This window comes from Salvelinus fontinalis, chromosome 5 (genome assembly GCF_029448725.1).
Source record: "Salvelinus fontinalis isolate EN_2023a chromosome 5, ASM2944872v1, whole genome shotgun sequence".
NCBI classification, from domain to species: domain Eukaryota; kingdom Metazoa; phylum Chordata; class Actinopteri; order Salmoniformes; family Salmonidae; genus Salvelinus; species Salvelinus fontinalis.
The window spans coordinates 67,102,266-67,113,422 of record NC_074669.1 but is presented as its reverse complement, the minus strand read 5'-3'; the positions used below and the strand labels follow the sequence as shown (position 1 = coordinate 67,113,422).

The following is an 11,157-nucleotide window of genomic DNA, read 5'->3' as shown; positions in this document are numbered from 1 at the left end:
TAGGATAATAGTAGACCAACCCAAGCTGTACTGTTCCGTAGAATAATAGTAGACAACCCAAGCTGTACTGGTCATTAGGATAATAGTAGACAAACCCAAGCTGTACTGTTCAGTAGGATAATAGTAGAACAACCCAAGCTGTACTGGTCAGTAGGATAATAGTAGACCAACCCAAGCTGTACTGTTCAGCAGGATAATAGTAGACCAACCCAAGCTGTACTGGTCAGTAGGATAATAGTAGACCAACCCAAGCTGTACTGTTTAGTAGGATAATAGTAGGATAATAGTAGAACAACCCAAGCTGTACTGTTCAGTAGAATAATAGTAGACCAACCCAAGCTGTACTGTTCAGTAGGATAATAGCAGACCAACCCAAGCTGTACTGTTCAGTAGGATAATACTAGGCCAATCCAAGCTGTACTGTTCAGTAGGATAATAGTAGACCAACCCAAGCTGTAATGTTCAGTGGGATAATGGTAGACCAACCCAAGCTGTACTGTTCAGTAGGATTATAGTAGGCCTTTTATTGAAACAGAGAAACTGAGTCAGAAATTCAGAAATTCAGAATTTTTCTCATTTTTTCGGGTTTTTGTTCTCAAAGTCAGACTTTTTTTAACAGAAAAACAATGCAATTGTTCAAAGTCCACAACAATACTTAAACCAATCAGGAGACCACTTTTGAGGTTTGGGGAAAGGCTAAGAAATTTACATTTTTGAGAGAAGTTCCCCTTTAATTCAAGTGTACAGGCACCTAGCAATATTGTTGGATTAGCAGTGTTTCTTTCGTGCAGGAACCTAGCAATATTGTTGGATTAGCAGTGTTTCTTTCGTGCAGGAACCTAGCAATATTGTTGGATTAGCAGTGTTTCTTTCGTGCAGGAACCTAGCAATATTGTTGGATTAGCAGTGTTTCTTTCGTGCAGGAACCTAGCAATATTGTTGGATTAGCAGTGTTTCTTTCGTGCAGGAACCTAGCAATATTGTTGGATTAGCAGTGTTTCTTTCGTGCAGGAACCTAGCAATATTGTTGGATTAGCAGTGTTAATATAGTACAGAAATCTTATGTTTATTTGACTCTGATGATAAAGAAATAGAAAATATTCCTGTAAAGGACTGTGTTAAATATTTAGGAATACATCTGTAAAAAAACCACAGTCAGACAACATATGAATTTCTCTCCTAAAATTAAGAAAACCAAAACTATATTTAATAATTGTCTACAAAGAGATCTTTCTATACTTGGGAGAGTACTTCTGTCCAAGGCAGAGGGACTGTCTGGTTTTGTGTACCCCTCATCTTTGTTTGTAAATCCTGCTACTTGTAAAGAGATCAACAAGACCTTTCTTGACTTCATCTGGAAAAATAAGTCTCACAAACTGAAGAAGTCAGTCCCCTGTAATAAAAGAGCTGAAGGAGGTCTGGAAGTGTTGGACTTTGTGACATAAATAACACTTTCAAGATCAACTGGTTGACAAGATGTTTGATCAACACTGATTCAATATGGTATTTCATTCCAAATAATGTGTTTCATAAGGTGGGAGGTCTTCAATTTTTACTGAAATGTCATTATATTCCTGAAAGATTACCCGCTAAATTGGCTAGGTTTCACCAACAAGCTTTAAGGCCTGGAAAATATGTTTCCTGCACAATTTTTCCCCTCATAAAGCTCTTAACTGTAAGGAATAAGTCATTGTTCTACCCCAACTGGCATGAGAGGAATAATGACTTTGTTCTTGATGTTTTTGACAACAGAGGTAATATTCTCACATTTGAACAATTTATAACATTGAAAGAGTTTCCAATTCCTTTCAGTGTTTATTTCTGCGATCAAAGCCGTTCCCAGTGATCTAACTACACTCATGAAAACTCATCTTAGCTTTGGTAATGATCACAAAGATTATCCAGAACTCAGATTGGAAGGCGTGGGCTTACTTGAGAAATCTTGTTGTAATACATATATAAGACAAATTCTTCATTCACAAAACCAACTTCCACCGAGAGGAAAATGTTTCTGGAACATGCTTATTATTCCTGACATTGTCTGGATAAATGCCTGGTTAAGGAATTACAAATATTGTATACCAAACAAAGTTAAGGAAGTGCACTTTAAAATTTTACATAAGATACTGTATATCCATGTAATTCTATGATATCCAAATTTGTGGCTGTTGATGATACCTGCGTTTTCTGTGAAAAAAAGGTGAGAATCTGTCCCACTTGTTCTTTAATGTAAATTTGTGTCAGAATTTTGGGAAAACCTTGAAAAATACTTATTTACCATTATGAACACGACCCATGTTTTTGACATGAAAGATATAATATGTTACTATTGCAATGATAACAAGACCATTGAAATGATTGTTCATTTTTTAAATTCTTCTTGCCAAATACTTTATACACAAACAAAAATTCCAAAATTCTATACCAAAATTCCACATTTTTCTGATTGAATGTAACTATTTTATTAAAACATTAATCCTAGTGAATAACAACAACAATAACATCTTCCTGAATCATTATAGATTTTTTCAGAGTGATTACAACTACACTAGAATAGTTAATTATTTATATGTTTTGTCTGTTTTAGTATTTTCTTGTTAATACCTGTGTTCTGTTTTGTATGATGTAACAATGTAAATTGAAGATCTGCATTTTGAATAAAAAAATATATAAATCAAATCAAATATAAAAAGACGCACTTCTGCTGCGTCTCTTTCTGCTGACTGGAGTGGGCAACGCAGTTGAGGAACCAAAAGTTTATTTTCATTTATTTCATAAAAGTGTAATATTATATTAAGTCGTTCAAAGAGAAGCATGTGTTGATTGATTCGTGTTTAATGAGTGATAATTTAAAACAAACTTTAGACCCACTACATATTTACATTGAACCATAGTTCTGACATGGATCATTTTGACCCCAGAGCCATATCTTTTATCAGAGCCAAAATGTGGTTTATTCCATTTTTCATGACTTTGTCAATCAACTTGTTCTTAATACATCTAAATCATGGTTTAGTGTTTCTGTATCAATATGGACTTTTAACAAATTCAAATCCTTTGTATTCCTACTACAATGTTAAAACATTCTACATTGTGACATCATTCAAATATTCTACATTGTGACATTTCATTGATATCATGAAACAACTCCTTCATGTATGTATTTTCTGATGTTTGATCAGAGATCTTTTATCAGAGTAGCTCTTGTGACATTGATCACAGCTATGAGATTTCTCTCCTGTGTGTGTTCTCTGGTGTGATACCAGGCTGCTTGACTGAATAAAACTCTTCCCACATTGACTACAGCTATAAGATTTCTCTCCTGTGTGTGTTCTCTGGTGTATAGTCAGATGGCTAGATGTAACAAATCTCTTCCCACATTGATCACAGCTATAAGGTTTCACTCCTGTGTGTGCTCTCAGATGTACTATCAGGCAGCTTGAGTGATTAAACCTCTTCCCACTGAGTACAGTTAAAAGGTTTCTCTCCAGTGTGAATTCTCATGTGTACTTTTAGTGATTCTGATCTTAAGTAACTCTTCCCACAATCAAAACAGTGGTGAGATTTCCCTCCTGTGTGTACTCGCTGGTGTATTTTAAGTTCTAATGAAGATTTGCAACTTTTCCCACAGTCAGAGCAGCAGTGAGATTTCTTCCCTGTGGGTCTTTGCTGGTGTTTCTTGAGGTGTTCTGATCGAGAGAGACTCTTCTCTGCCTCGTCAGCTTCATGATGTTGTTGAGGCTCCCCAGAGGATCCACGATAGTCACGTCTCTCTCCTGTGTGAACAACAAGTCAGACAGATGGTTAAAGGCCCACAACAGCAGAAATCCACTGTAAAAGGTGATGCCAACAGTGTAGCCATGATGTTGAACAACAATTGACGTCTGTAATGAATGTTAAAATGACTTGACAATTGTCTTAAGACAGTCAAGTGAGCAACAATAGTCATATTTTGTCTTGTTTTCACATTAGTAGTAACATCAATGATTTTAAGCTAGAAAAAAGTAAAAGTTGTTGAAATCCTAAGCAGTGTGCCAGATGACTTTTGGTCTCCAATATAGGCCCCTTTCTGTGTTTTCTAAAATTGCGACAAGGGCGATGCACATGCAATTTGGTTGCAGAAACACCTCCATGCTAATGCAGAAACCACTAGTTATGGATGTTGTATATCTGCCTGGAGCAAAAAAGGTGAGCAAAGATTTGAGTTTTTCCACAATGTATTCTGAATATGACAACACACTATTAGTGCAAGATCAGGAGTGCTACTCAAGGAAACTCACATTAAGCTCTGTGTCTATTCACTAATTCACCACTGTGGGGGAAAACTCAGGGGAGTTCTCATAGGCTGACAGCAGATATAGCCTCCATTTCCAGGTTGCTTATGAGTGCATTTCACACTACTTTGGATTATAATTGTATAATTGCCAGTAGGTTACAGTAGGTTGTATCCAAGTGTAAACAATTATTTACCCAATGTGGAAAGTGTCGAATTTGGTCAACAACAAAATGAATGGCATATTTGCTACGTGAGGTTTACTTGATCTAACAGAAGCGTCGTAATTCTTAAATTGTTATGTGGACACGTGACATACCGACAACTTTGATAAAAAACACTGTAGGAGTTGTCTCCAGATCGCTATGCATATTCATGCTAGTAGCTTAGCATCTCTCTCCATTGAATACAGGCGGTTGACGACAACAACCCTCATAGAATATAAACAATAGATAACAATAATAATAAGATCCACCAATCCAAAGAAAGGATGGGCGGGAGCTAGACAACCCACAGTGCCGCTTTGTGACCAACGACTCCGCTTGTTAGGGCAGAGACTTATTGTCAGTATATCAATAATCGTTGGTGTAGCCAACCCAACTCTCGCATGGCACTATTGGGAGGCATGGTGTGTAGTAAATCATAACTACATTAAAATCACTACATGCCGTGGCCCCCAGATAGACCCTTCTCAAATATATATGTTAAGTCACTTTTTGGAAACGGAACGGAGAAAACAAGGGGTAGCTTGCTCTCTACGTCGTCTGATTCTAGACATATCAGTCATCATCATAGGGCCCTCCCTTGATGAGGTATTGACGAGCCAATTCCGAATATCCAAAGTGAAAACCCAATTTAAGGCGGTACTTACTGATGTAAATCAGATCTCCTACCTCCACCTCTTCATCTTTCAATGTGACAGTAATCTCCCCTTCCTTCTTCACGACAAAAACGGCATCCTCTTTCTCATCCTCCTCTTTCACTGTGAACGCGTCTTCCTCTTCTTTCACTGTAACAGCCTCGCCCTCAATTTATTTTTTAACTGTGACTTCCTCCTCTTCCTTCTCCTCTTTCACTACAATGTTCAGCCCCAGAGCTTCTTTCTCCGTAGACAGCAGACCCCTTCTTCTTTAGCAGGAGGGGAGAAGCTTACTGACCTCATGTTCGGGGATATTAGCTAGCTAGCTATCATTAGCGACTAAGCTAGTGCTAATTTAACCAGCCAGCCACTATATCTGACTAATAAAAAATAACGTAACATTAAATTAAGTAGGTTAACAAGTAGATACGATAGAAGTGTGTCTAAAACACAGCAGCTAATATACACCGAAAGCGTAAAAACAGCTTGAATCTTTCGGCTACGTTGGCTAGCAAGCTACCGAGGTGGTTGACTTGTTGTTTTTTAAGAACCGTCCACTAGATTATACGTCACGATAGCATCATCGCCTGAACGACGCAAATCGCCGTCTGCTGACTGGAGTGGGAAACGCAGTTGAGGAAAATATTATTTTAAATGGATTTCATTAAATAATACTATTATATTGAGACATACAAAGACAGGAATGTGTCGATTGATTAGTGCGAATACATTTTCTTTTACTACAACACATTTAAGGCAGTTTCATGAGGTCAAACTAAATCTAAATAAGTAGCCAGCTACTGTCAGTCTATACTGCACCTACATGGTGTAACAATACATGATGTAGATGTATATAATGAACAGACTAGGTCTATACTGCTCCTACAGGATGTAACAATACATAATGTAGATGTATATAATGAACAGACTAGGTCTATACAGCTCCTACATGGTGTAACAATACATCATGTAGATGTATATAATGAACAGACTAGGTCTATACTGCTCCTACATGGTGTAACAATACATCATGTAGATATATATAATGAACAGACTCGGTCTATACTGCTCCTACATGGTGTAACAATACATCATGTAGATGTATATAATGAACAGACTAGGTCTATACTGCTCCTACATGGTGTAACAATACATCATGTAGATGTATATAATGAACAGACTAGGTCTATACTGCTCCAACATGGTGTAACAATACATCATGTAGATGTATATAATGAACAGACTAGGTCTATACTGCTCCTACATGGTGTAACAATACATCATGTAGATGTATATAATGAACAGACTAGGTCTATACTGCTCCTACATGATGTAACAATACATCATGTAGATGTATATAATGAACAGACTAGGTCTATACTGCTCCTACAGGGTGTAACAAAACATCATGTAGATGTATATAATGAACAGACTAGGTCTATACTGCTCCTACAGGGTGTAACAATACATCATGTAGATGTATATAATGAACAGACTAGGTCTATACTGCTCCTACATGGTGTAACAATACATCATGTAGATGTATATAATGAACAGACTAGGTCTATACTGCTCCTACATGATGTAACAATACATCATGTAGATGTATATAATGAACAGACTAGGTCTATACTGCTCCTACAGGGTGTAACAAAACATCATGTAGATGTATATAATGAACAGACTAGGTCTATACTGCTCCTACAGGGTGTAACAATACATCATGTAGATGTATATAATGAACAGACTAGGTCTATACTGCTCCTACATGGTGTAACAATACATCATGTAGATGTACATAATGAACAGACTAGGTCTATACTGCTCCTACATGGTGTAACAATACATCATGTAGATGTATATAATGAACAGACTAGGTCTATACTGCTCCTACATGGTGTAACAATACATCATGTAGATATATATAATGAACAGACTCGGTCTATACTGCTCCTACATGGTGTAACAATACATCATGTAGATGTATATAATGAACAGACTAGGTCTATACTGCTCCAACATGGTGTAACAATACATCATGTAGATGTATATAATGAACAGACTAGGTCTATACTGCTCCTACATGGTGTAACAATACATCATGTAGATGTATATAATGAACAGACTAGGTCTATACTGCTCCTACATGGTGTAACAATACATCATGTAGATGTATATAATGAACAGACTAGGTCTCTACTGCTCCTACATGGTGTAACAATACATCATGTAGATGTAAACTACCGTTCAAAAGTTTGGGGTCACTTAGAAATGTCCTTGTTTTTGAAAGAAAATCACATTTTTTGTCCAATAAAATAACATCAAATTGATCAGAAATACAGTGTAGACATTGTTAATGTTGTAAATGACTATTGTAGCTGGAAACGGCTGATTGTTTTATGGAATATCTACATAGACGTACAGAGGCCCATTATCAGCAACCATCACTCCTGTGTTACAATGGCATGTTGTGTTAGCTAATCCAAGTTTATCATTTTAAAATGCTAATTTTAGAAAACCCTTTTGCAATAATGATAGCACAGCTGAAAACTGTTGTGCTGATTAAACAAAGCTTTTGTAAACAGTGTGCAGGTCTTCTTGTTCTTTAACAAAGCTTTTGTAAACAGTGTGCAGGCCTTCTTGTTCTTTAACAAAGCTTTTGTAAACAGTGTGCAGGTCTTCTTGTTCTTTAACAAAGCTTTTGTAAACAGTGTGCAGGTCTTCTTGTTCTTTAACAAAGCTTTTGTAAACAGTGTGCGGGTCTTCTTGTTCTTTAACAAAGCTTTTGTAAACAGTGTGCGGGTCTTCTGGTTCTTTAACAAAGCTTTTGTAAACAGTGTGCAGGTCTTCTTGTTCTTTAACAAAGCTTTTGTAAACAGTGTGCGGGTCTTCTTGTTCTTTAACAAAGCTTTTGTAAACAGTGTGTGGGCCTTCTTGTTCTTTAACAAAGCTTTTTTAACAATCAGGCAGTAGAACAACAATAATCATCACCCTCTTGACCAATCTTCCCTCCCCTTAACATTCAGACCCTGTCAGTGTGCCAGGTGGACATTGGGTTTGATTCAGACCCTGTCAGTGTGCCAGGTGGACATTGGGTTTGATTCAGACCCTGTCAGTGTGCCAGGTGGACATTGGGTTTGATTCAGACCCTGTCAGTGTGCCAGGTGGACATTGGGTTTGATTCAGACCCTGTCAGTGTGCCAGGTGGACATTGGGTTTGATTCAGACACTGTCAGTGTGCCAGGTGGTCATTGGGTTTGATTCAGACCCTGTCAGTGTGCCAGGTGGTCATTGGGTTTGATTCAGACCCTGTCAGTGTGCCAGGTGGTCACTGGGTTTGATTCAGACCCTGTCAGTGTGCCAGGTGGTCATTGGGTTTGATTCAGACCCTGTCAGTGTGCCAGGTGGTCACTGGGTTTGATTCAGACCCTGTCAGTGTGCCAGGTGGTCATTGGGTTTGATTCAGACCCTGTCAGTGTGCCAGGTGGTCATTGGGTTTGATTCAGACCCTGTCAGTGTGCCAGGTGGTCACTGGGTTTGATTCAGACCCTGTCAGTGTGCCAGGTGGTCATTGGGTTTGATTCAGACCCTGTCAGTGTGCCAGGTGGTCACTGGGTTTGATTCAGACCCTGTCAGTGTGCCAGGTGGTCATTGGGTTTGATTCAGACCCTGTCAGTGTGCCAGGTGGACATTGGGTTTGATTCAGACCCTGTCAGTTTGCCAGGTGGACATTGGGTTTGATTCAGACCCTGTCAGTGTGCCAGGTAGACATTGGGTTTGATTCAGACCCTGTCAGTGTGCCAGGTGGACATTGGGTTTGATTCAGACCCTGTCAGTGTGCCAGGTGGTCATTGGGTTTGATTCAGACCCTATCAGTGTGCCAGGTGGACATTGGGTTTGATTCAGACCCTGTCAGTGTGCCAGGTGGTCATTGGGTTTGATTCAGACCCTGTCAGTGTTCCAGGTGGACATTGGGTTTGATTCAGACCCTGTCAGTGTGCCAGGTGGACCCTGTCAGTGTGCCAGGTGGTCATTGGGTTTGATTCAGACCCTGTCAGTGTGCCAGGTGGTCATTGGGTTTGATTCAGACCCTGTCAGCATGGCCAGAAATGTATTCCAAGGTCAGTAACTTATAACCACGGAATCACCGCAGACCTTTCATGCCTAAAAACACCTAAGTATTAGATTTACTGCATCAGCAAATCTAATTTTGTCACTGCATAAGACACCATTCACAATGATGGCTGAGGTACGTGTAAAACATGACATATTATTTCCTCATTGTAAAAAATGTCCCGCTCCTTTAAAACATATTTGTAATGCCAAGGCTTTAGCTCAGTGGGCTGTTCCATTGTTGAGGAAAGCAGGGGGAGTGTTGTGAGTAACAGAACTGCTTGAGATGTAGGGGAAGGGAAGCTGTTCCATTGTTGAGGAAAGCAGGGGGAGTGTTGTGAGTAACAGAACTGCCTGAGATGTAGGTGAAGGGAAGCTGTTCCATTGTTGAGGAAAGCAGGGGGGTGTTGTGAGTAACAGAACTGCCTGAGATGTAGGGGAAGGGAAGCTGTTCCATTGTTGAGGAAAGCAGGGGGGTGTTGTGAGTAACAGAACTGCTTGAGATGTAGGGGAAGGGAAGCTGTTCCATTGTTGAGGAAAGCAGGGGGAGTGTTGTGAGTAACAGAACTGCCTGAGATGTAGGGGAAGGGAAGCTGTTCCATTGTTGAGGAAAGCAGGGGGGGTGTTGTGAGTAACAGAACTGCCTGAGATGTAGGGGAAGGGAAGCTGCTCACTGATTGGCTGTAGGGACAAGGGTCCCTCCAAAAATCTACCACTAATAGGCCAAGCCTCCACAGACCCTGTCTTGTACATGTTAAACAAATCATTTGACATTCAAATACGTCATTTTAAATCCAGCTGGGCCTTTTAACACAGACAGTTGTTCCTGCTGTAGATGTTATGCCTTTGTACAGATCTAGGATCAGTTCGTTTTATATGTTCTCTAACACAGACAGTTGTTCCTGCTGTGGATGTTATGCCTTTGTACAGATCTAGGACCAGTTCACCTCCACAATGCATATACAGTACCGGTCAATTGTTTGGACACACCTACAAATTCAATGTTTTTTCTTTATTTTAACTATTGTCTACATTGTACAGATCTAGGATCAGTTTTAACTATTGTCTACATTGTAGAATAATAGTGGAGACATTGAAACTATGAAATAACACATATGGAATCATGTAGTAACCAAACAAGTGGCAGTAGAATGGCTTTACTGAAGATCTCCGTAACTTTCAACGTGGCACCGTCAGAGGATGGCACCTTTCCAACAAGTCAGTTTGTCAAGTTTCTGACCTGCTAGAGCTTCCCCGGTCAACTGTAAGTGCTGTTACTGAGAAGTGGAAACATCTAGGACCAACAACGGCTCAGCCAAGAAGTAGTGGGCCACACAAGCTCACAGAACGGGACCGCCGAGTGCTGAAGCGTGTAACGTGTAAAAATCATCTGTACTTGGTTGCAACACTCACTAACAAGTTCCAAACTGCCTCTGGAAGCAACATCAGCACAAGAAACTGTTTGTCAGGAGCTTCATGAATTGGGTTTCCAGGGCCGAGCAGCTGCATACAAGCCTAAGATCACCATGTGCAATGCCAAGTGTAGGCTTGAGTGGTGTAAAACTCACAGCCATTGGACTCTGGAGCAGTGGAAAGGTATTCTCTGGAGTAATGAATCATGCTTCACCTTCTAGCAATCCGACGCACTAATCTGGGTTTGGAGGATATCAGGAAAATGCTACCTGCCCCAATGCATAATGCCAACTGTAAAGTTTGGTGGAGGAGGAATAATGGTCTGGGGTTGTTTTTCATGGATCGGGCCCCTTAGTTCCAGTGATACACTGACACTCGAGAGGATTCTGTGCTTCCAACTTTGTGGCAACAGTTTGGGGAAGGCCCTTTCCTGTTTCAGCATGACAATGCCCTTGTACGCAAAGCGAGTTCAATACATGAATGGTTAGTCGAGATTGGT

General features: G+C 39.7%; 1 long non-coding RNA gene across 1 annotated transcript; it reads right to left on the bottom strand.

The window, feature by feature from the left end:
* Nucleotides 1–2,819: 2,819 nt before the first annotated feature.
* LOC129856068 (uncharacterized) lies at nucleotides 2,820–5,709 on the bottom strand. The gene is made up of 2 exons (XR_008759609.1): nucleotides 5,145–5,709; nucleotides 2,820–3,776 (listed from the first exon to the last, which is right to left on the bottom strand). It is a non-coding gene; the product is annotated as an uncharacterized LOC129856068 (long non-coding RNA).
* Between the last annotated feature and the right edge of the window lie 5,448 nt (nucleotides 5,710–11,157).